The sequence below is a fragment of the Portunus trituberculatus genome, chromosome 46 (assembly GCF_017591435.1).
Source record: "Portunus trituberculatus isolate SZX2019 chromosome 46, ASM1759143v1, whole genome shotgun sequence".
Classification (NCBI taxonomy): domain Eukaryota; kingdom Metazoa; phylum Arthropoda; class Malacostraca; order Decapoda; family Portunidae; genus Portunus; species Portunus trituberculatus.
The window spans coordinates 30852141-30860234 of NC_059300.1; the positions used below are offsets into that span (position 1 = coordinate 30852141).

An 8094-nucleotide genomic window follows, 5' to 3' on the forward strand; every position below is an offset into this window, starting at 1 on the left:
GTTTCAAGGTCTCAGCGTTCGTGTGTGAACCTCTTTTATCTCACTCTTTGCTTTGCGTTATTTTACGGCACATTTGACCTTTTTACTAATAGATATTAAGCATAGAAATTATTCGAAGTTAATTTAATGCCGACTCATGCACTATTTCTATATGAAGGAAAATATCAAGTTTTGTTATAATGCTTATTTCATTATAAATTTTCCTTAATCTATATCAAATTAAGTGGATTAAAAGAATGATTAAGAATATTAACAAAAATCAAGCAAAATATGAGAAATATCAATAACAGCTGCTTTCTTATTTCCAATTTATTTAACTCTGAATTTCAATTTGGCGCCAAAAAAATATGAAAGAGCAAGAATGGCATAAAGGCCCAGCAGTCTCTACTCTCATGCCTGAGTTCCGTAAATTGTTTAGCAAACAAAGTTCAGTTTGCTCGCAAGTCTGTCTTCAAGGCACGAGAATACTTGCAAACACTCATGGCACGACCATTCATCTAGAAAACAACATCAGCAGTCGATAAAGGACTCGAGCTAGGCTTGTCAATAGAATCGTAAAAACACTCTTAAAAATCCTTGTAACTTCAACAAGAGACTTTAGAAATAGTGGAGTATGCCAAACACTCTTTCATAAATAGGAAATGTCAAAATCTTTCAAACTCAAACTCTCCTCGTGACTTCTGGCATCTAGCCAAAAACATCTCAAATAACTTCACTTTTTCATTTTTCCCTCCTTTATTTCATCCTGATGGCACCACTGCCATCTCTTCTGTCTCTAAAGCTGAACTCTTTTCTCAAACCTTTGCTCACAACTCCACCTTGGACGATTCTGGGCTTGTCCTCCTCTCCTCCTCCCTCTGACTATTTCATGTCTACAATCAAAATTCTTCGTAATGATGTTTTCCATGCCCTTGCTGGCCTAAACCCTCGGAAGGCTTATGGACCTGATGGGGTCCCTCCTATTGTTCTCAAAAACTGTGCTTCTGTGCTTGCACCTTGCCTGGCCAAACTCTTCCAACTTTGTCTATCGACTTCTACCTTTCCTTCCTGCTGGAAGTTCGCCTACATTCAGCCTGTTCCTAAAAAGGGTGACCGTTCTAACCCCTCAAACTACCGTCCTATAGCTTTAATCTCTTGCTTGTCTAAAGTTTTTGAATCTATCCTGAATAGGAAGATTCTCAAACATCTGTCACTTCACAATCTTCTGTCTGATCGCCAGTATGGCTTCCGTCAAGGTCGCTCTACTGGTGATCTTCTGGCTTTCCTTACTGAGTCTTGGTCATCCTCTTTTAGAGATTTCGGTGAAACTTTTGCTGTTGCGTTAGACATATCAAAAGCTTTTGATAGAGTCTGGCATAAAGCTTTGATTTCAAAACTGCCCTCTTACGGCTTCTATCCTTCTCTCTGCAACTTTATCTCATGTTTCCTTTCCGACCGCTCTATTGCTGCTGTGGTAGACGGCTACTGTTCTTCTCCTAAACCTATTAATAGTGGTGTTCCTCAGGGTTCTGTCCTGTCACCCACTCTCTTTCTATTATTCATTAATGACCTTCTTAACCAAACTTCTTGCCCTATCCACTCCTACGCTGATGATACCACCCTACATCTTTCCACGTTCTTTCAGAGACGTCCAACCCTTCAGGAAATTAACAGATCACGCGGGGACGCCACGGAACGCCTGACTTCCGATCTTTCTAAAATTTCCGATTGGGGCAGAGAAAATCTAGTAGTTTTCAATGCCTCAAAACTCAATTCCTCCATCTATCAACTCGACACAACCTTCCAGACAACTATCCCCTCTTCTTCAATGACACTCAACTGTCTTCCTCTTCCACAATGAATATCCTCGGTCTGTCCTTTGCTCATAATCTTAACTGGAAACTTCACATCTCATCTCTTGCTAAAACAGCTTCTATGAAGTTAGGTGTTCTGAGGCGTCTCCGCCAGTTTTTCTCGCCCTCCAACTGCTTACTCTGTATAAGGGCCTTATCCGTCCCTGTATGGAGTACTCTTCGCATGTTTGGGGGTTCCAGTCACACAGCTTTGCTTGATAGGGTGGAATCGAAAGCTCTTCGTCTCATCAACTCCCTCCTCTGACTAACTGTCTTCAGTCTCTTTCTCACCGCCGAAATGTTGCATCCCTTTCTATATTTTATCGCTATTTTCATGGTAACTGTTCTACTGATCTTGCTAACTGCATGCCTCCCTCCTCCTGCGGCCACGCTGCACAAGGCTTTCTTCTTCCTCTCATCCCTATTCTGTCCAACTCCCTAATGCAAGAGTTAACCAGTACGCACAATCATTCATCCCTTTCACTGGTAAACTCTGGAACTCCCTCCCTGCATCTGTATTTCCAAATTCCTACAACTTGTCTTCTTTTAAGAGGGAGGTATCGAGGCATTTGCTCCCCTAATTCTGGCTGACGGTTTTGGCACTTTTTTTACTCTTTGGAGAGCCAGCGCTCAAGTGGGCTTTTTTCTAACTTTCTTTTTTTGCCCTTGGCTGGCCCTCTTCCCTACGTAAAAAAAAAAAAATGCAGACAGGAAAGACCCTTGGATGAGCTGTATATTGTCTACCTCCTTTATCACTACCACCACCTTAATTCTCTCCTTCCTCCTCCTTCAGAATGCTCATCAATATCTTCCTTTTCTTGCCACATCATGCATATTTCTTCTCTCTTGGTAGTCATTTATGAAAACAATGAACAGATAAGGCGTCCATGATACCGCACGTCATGCCGCCCAACCAGTGTGTGTGTGTGTGTGTGGCTGTTCATATGATCACGCCAGTGTTCCGTGTCGTGAGTGAGCAGGTGAAAGCCTCTTCCCAGCGCGCAAAGCCGTGAGAGTCGCCTCCAGACTACTCTCCTGGGGGGCGGCGGAAACTTAATGCTGCAAATGATCGGCGTAGCTTGAGCTGGCAGGTGCCGAGTGCGGTGGGGGGGCTGTGTGGGACTAAAAGGCAAGGCAGGGCGAGGGAGAAATATGGCCTAGGATCGGTAGTGCTGAGCCATTGGAAAGCCTTAAAAGTAGACTAGGTAGACAAATTCATGGATGGAGATAGGCGGGAATATAAGGGTAGACAAGTTTGTACAAGAGCTGCCACGTACACTGCCGCATAAGAATATAACGTAAGAACAAAAAAAAGCAAAGGAAGCTGCAGGAATCTATCAGATCTGCACATGTTGCTAATGCCGAGTATATTATTAGTTGTATTCTCACGTTCTTTTTTTTTATTTTATTATTGAGAGACAGAATAATTGTACAACTATCACCTGAATCACGAAAGAACCCTTAAAAACCTAACCCTTATAACTGCCACCAGAGCTACATAAAGTGGGTGGGATAATGTACCGATCAAGCACCAGTGGATACCTGAATAATTTCCACTGTACAACTACATAACGTGGACGAGATAATGTGCTAAACACCCTTCAACACGCGAATAATTTCCACTAGAATTATATAAAATGGACAAGGTGATGTGCTGGAACGTTTGAGAATATTCAGAATACAATGTCTGATTATTGTGTTTCATCCATTGGTCTGTTTGAGAAGCAATAACAACAACCAGAAAAAAGAGGAGGAGAGTACGTGAGAACCTTCATGGCGGGCGAGGCACGCGGAGGCCTCAAGGTGGTTGGGGAAAGGCTGGGCGGGGCGCGACGAGGTTATAAAATTTTGTGAGAATTGAGTAAACAACAGATGATGGTGGACGCGATTAGTAGAGGACAACAACTCTTGCTGATAACACATGGCAGACTACAGCGAGCAACAGCATCAGCAGACTCAAGTTTTTTTTTTTTTTTTTTTTTTTACCCAAGAGAGGCACTAGACAAGGGCAACAAAAGCTTCTAATGATAAAGGCCATCAAAATTGCAAGTCACCAAAGGAATGGGCCAAAAATCGTGATCTGAAGTTGACGAAGAGTATTATGAAATATCTCAACATGCAAAGGCGAAGAGATCTTTTCATATAAATCTTCCGCCATGTAATTTTTTCCTCCAGATTATGACTTTTGTGATACCTGGCGACGGTGGGTTTGGAGAGATGGGGAGAGTGTTTAAGGAGCATTTGATATGAGTTTTGTGAAGAGAAGAAGATGGAAGAGTAAGGCAGAAATGAATAAGGGACAAGAAGATGGTTTGAAAGAAAGTGATGTATATAAAGGGATCGAGAGAAGTGTGCCCACCAAATACGCAGGCAAGACAGGAATACACTTAGCGATCTCGGTTATCCAAAATCTTGAGGTAGCCATTCAGTAGAAAAAAAAAGTATATAAACATGAATATACTTAACATTTCCGTTCCTATTATTTTTCCTTTTCTGTTTTCAATTTCAACATTTCTCCATTTTTTGGCTTTTTTTCCCCGTTCATTGCTTAACCAACCCATGAGTTCAATTCTTTTCTCGTTCCTTTCTCCCACTTTTACTGCTACGATTCACCCATTTTTTTTTTTCACTCTCCTCTGCTTAAAATGGGATTATTGTTTTTACTTTTATCATTATCAGGTTTTTGGGCCAAACTTTCTCCGCGACTTTTTCTATATATTTTTTCTTGCCTTTTTTATATATATATTTTTTGTTTTATGATTGGTGGTGGTGGTGGTGGTGGTGGTGTGTGTGTGTGTGTGTGTGTGTGTGTGTGTGTGTGTGTGTGTGTGTGTGTGTTTACTTAGTTGTATTGTACAGGGTTTGTGTGTGTGTGTGTGTGTGTGTGTGTGTGTGTGTGTGTGTGTGCAAGCCACCTGTGTTACAAGCTTGTTAACTTTCCTTGAGTTGATTGGCGGCACAGTGGGAGCGGCAAGTGTTTCACCAGCGTAACTTAGCTTCGATATGCCTCGCTGACGGCGACTTTTAAGGCAGAGGGCGGCGAGGAACCACCACTGCCCCGCCCTTGCTATTTCGCTACGCAAACCACGGCGGCGTGATCCTTGGCAGAGTTTGAGTTTAGCGCTTCACAATAACATTTTCTTTTTAGCTGTCTTTGAACGATTATGTGTATAATGGTCACCTCCCGGACCTCAGTCTCCTGCAGATGTCGTGGCACAGCTGCAGAAGACTTAGATAATTCAGCCTCCACTCTGAGCGTCGGAGTGTCGCACGGTGATCCAGTGCCATCCCACTGTCCCATGCCGCGTCAGGAGCCACGAACGCTGAGCTGGCCGCTCGGAGAAAGGAGACGTTACCTTGCTTGACCCACCGCGTTCAGCTCTCTCTCGCTCTCTTTCTCTCTCGCGGTATGTCTCAGACGTTTCTTCAGGGAAAGGCTGCCTAAGTGCCGTGCAACACTCTCACTGGCAGTGTGGCCTCAGACGCCGTCCTCTGCACACCGCTACAGTCCACATCCGATTTGCCGCTCCTGCCTCACTGAGTCACTATTGCTGCCGCCACGTAGGGAATTTGCATCGCTCGGAGCAACGACAAACGAAGAGTATGTGGGAGTCCGCGAGCGTGTGTGTACGTGTTTAATCAGTCCCACGGGTCACTCGTGTTGAAAATGATGAGTGTGACGAGAGACGTTAGTTGGTGTGACGTTTGTGATAACTGTGACCTGCTACTGCCGCCACGCGCCGCCAGGAAGCTCTTGCTCTGAAAGTATACCCCTGTGTGTGGGACTCACTAGTACTGTCTTCACTACTTACTTCCCAGCCTGCGTAAGTGTGTTGCACAATGCTTCTACACAGCATAGCATGCTGTGTAGAAGAGGGAGGAACTTGTGTGTGTGTGTGTATGTGTGTGTATTTACCTAGTTGTATCTACCTAGTTGTAGTTTTTCAGGACCTGGGCTTTACGCTCGTGTGGCCCCGTCTCCATAACTACACTTATCCAATTTTTTTTTTTTTTAACTATGCACACTCGTTGCCGACACCACTTCTTCACACAAACTGTTCCACGTCTCAACACATCTTTGCGGGAAACTATATTTTTGAACATCTCTCAGACATCTTCCCTTGTGTGTTCACTGTATGATCTGCTGCAGTCTCTGACGAGACAGCCAGACGTTACCCTACGGAACGAGCTCAGAGCTCATTATTTTCGATCTTCGGATAGGCCTGAGACCAGGCACACACCACACACCAGGACAACAAGGTCACAACTCCTCGATTTACATCCCGTACCTACTCACTCCTAGGTGAACAGGGGCTACACGTGAAAGGAGACACACCCAAATATCTCCACCCGGCCGGGGAATCGAACCCCGGTCCTCTGGCTTGTGAAGCCAGCGCTCTAACCACTGAGCTACCGGGTGTGTGTGTGTGTGTGTGTAATTCACCTCGGTCGACTGCCGGGCACCCAGCGAGCTCAGAGCTCATAAACCGATCTTCGGGTAGGACTGAGATCACAACACACTCCACACACCGGGAAAGCGAGGCCACAACCCCTTGAGTTACATCCCGTACCTATTTACTGCTAGGTGAACAGGGACCACACATTAAGAGGCTTGTCCATTTGCCTCGCCTCCTCCGGGACTCGAACCCGGACCCTCTCGAGTGTGAGTCGAGCGTGCTAACCACTACACTACGCGGTGTGTGTGTGTGTGTGTGTGTGTGTGTGTGTGTGTGTGTGTGTGATTCACCTCGGTCGTTTGCTGGTCACCCAGCCAGTCTTCCCTATTACGGAGCGAGCTCAGAGCTCATAGACCGATCTTGGGTACAGTGGAACCATGCGTGCTTTGGGATCCGAGGGGTCTCTAAGCGCACGGGTTCGAATCCTGTCCACGGTCTGAGTGCAGGTTGGGCTTCCTCACTCAGGGCAATGGTTTACTAGCGGGTGGGCTTTGAGATAGGAGGTACCCTAAAAAGTATCCCCTTTAGCCCATAAATTCCCGTGAAAAGCCACACTGTGTGTGTGTGTGTGTGTGTGTGTGTGTGTGTGTGTGTGTGTGTGTGTGTGTGTGAGTGTGTGTGTGTGTGTGTGTGTGTGTGTGTGTGTGTGTGTGTGTGTGTGTGTGTGTGTGTGTGTGTGTGTGTGTGTGTGTGTGTGTCAAGGACTATATAGTTATACCCCATCTTCCTTCTTCTTAACTCGAATCACTTTGCTTCCTAACTCGACTCCATAACCTCTTTCCTCTTAATCTTCATCCTCCTTCCTAATCCCAATCTTCTTTTTCAAAACTCTTCTTTCCTTCTTCCAATCTTCAATTCGCTTCCTCCTAATTCAACCCCAACCTCTTCCTTCCAAACACCATCCTTCTTCCTAATCTTCATCTAACTCCTCCTAGCCATCCTCGGTGCAACAATAGGCAGGCTCGGACTCATAAGAATCTCAAGATCTTCACAGCACTAACAATAACAACATGCAGGTGATGGTCTGAGGCGCGTCTGTTCCTGTTCATAATAGCACTAGAGGAGGTACCGTGGGCGGCGGGGACAGCTATAGTTGAATGCTCAGTGAAGGTTGTGTGAAAGCATATGGGTGACGGAGGCGCGGCAGTGATGGTGGGCAGCAGATCAGAGAGAGTACGGCATGCAAGGCGAGGCGAGGCGTAGTGTAGTGTAGTGGTTAGCACGCTCGACTCACAATCGAGAGGATCCAGGTTCGAGTCCCAGGAAGCGGCGAGGCAAATGGGCAAGTCTCTTAATGTGTGGCCCCTGTTCACCTAGCAGTAAATAGGTACGGGATGTAACTCGAGGGGTTGTGGCCTCGCTTTCCTGGTGTGTGGAGTGTGTTGTGGTCTCAGTCCTACCCGAAGATCGGTCTATGAGCTCTGACCTCGCTCCGTAATGGGGAAGACTGGCTGGGTGACCAGCAGGTGACCGAGGTGTATAGGGATTAGTACAGGAAGACGCTGCTAGGTGATTCTATACGTGCAGCAGAACAGAGCAGCTGAGCCGGCGTTTGTTTTGTCTTCTGTTTTTACCAAGTGCCCTCTTCAGTGTGCCGTTGAGCATATTGAGTATGAATATGTTTTTCTTCCTTTTTTTTCCAATGTATTCTAGAACAGAGCGGTTAAGGAATGAGTTTTTTTTTTTTCTTTTTGTCTTTTTTCCAACGTATCTTGAGCAGATTTAGTCAATATCGTTTTTTTTTTTTTTATTTATCGTTATTATCATATAATTTTTCTATTAATTTTTCTCAACGTGTCCTTGTC

The 8094-nt window shown here is 45.2% G+C and overlaps 1 protein-coding gene across 2 annotated transcripts in view; it reads left to right on the forward strand.

Annotated features, from left to right (window-relative positions):
- Positions 1–5292: 5292 nt before the first annotated feature.
- LOC123520172 (glucose dehydrogenase [FAD, quinone]-like) overlaps positions 5293–8094 on the forward strand; it is a 29580-nt gene continuing 26778 nt past the window's right edge. Inside the window, exon 1 of one of the 2 annotated variants that reach the window (XM_045282179.1) lies at positions 5293–5656. The gene's annotated coding sequence lies outside the window, so the exon portion shown is untranslated. The remainder of the gene's footprint in view (positions 5657–8094) is intronic. The other variant, XM_045282180.1, reaches the window with a different exon arrangement.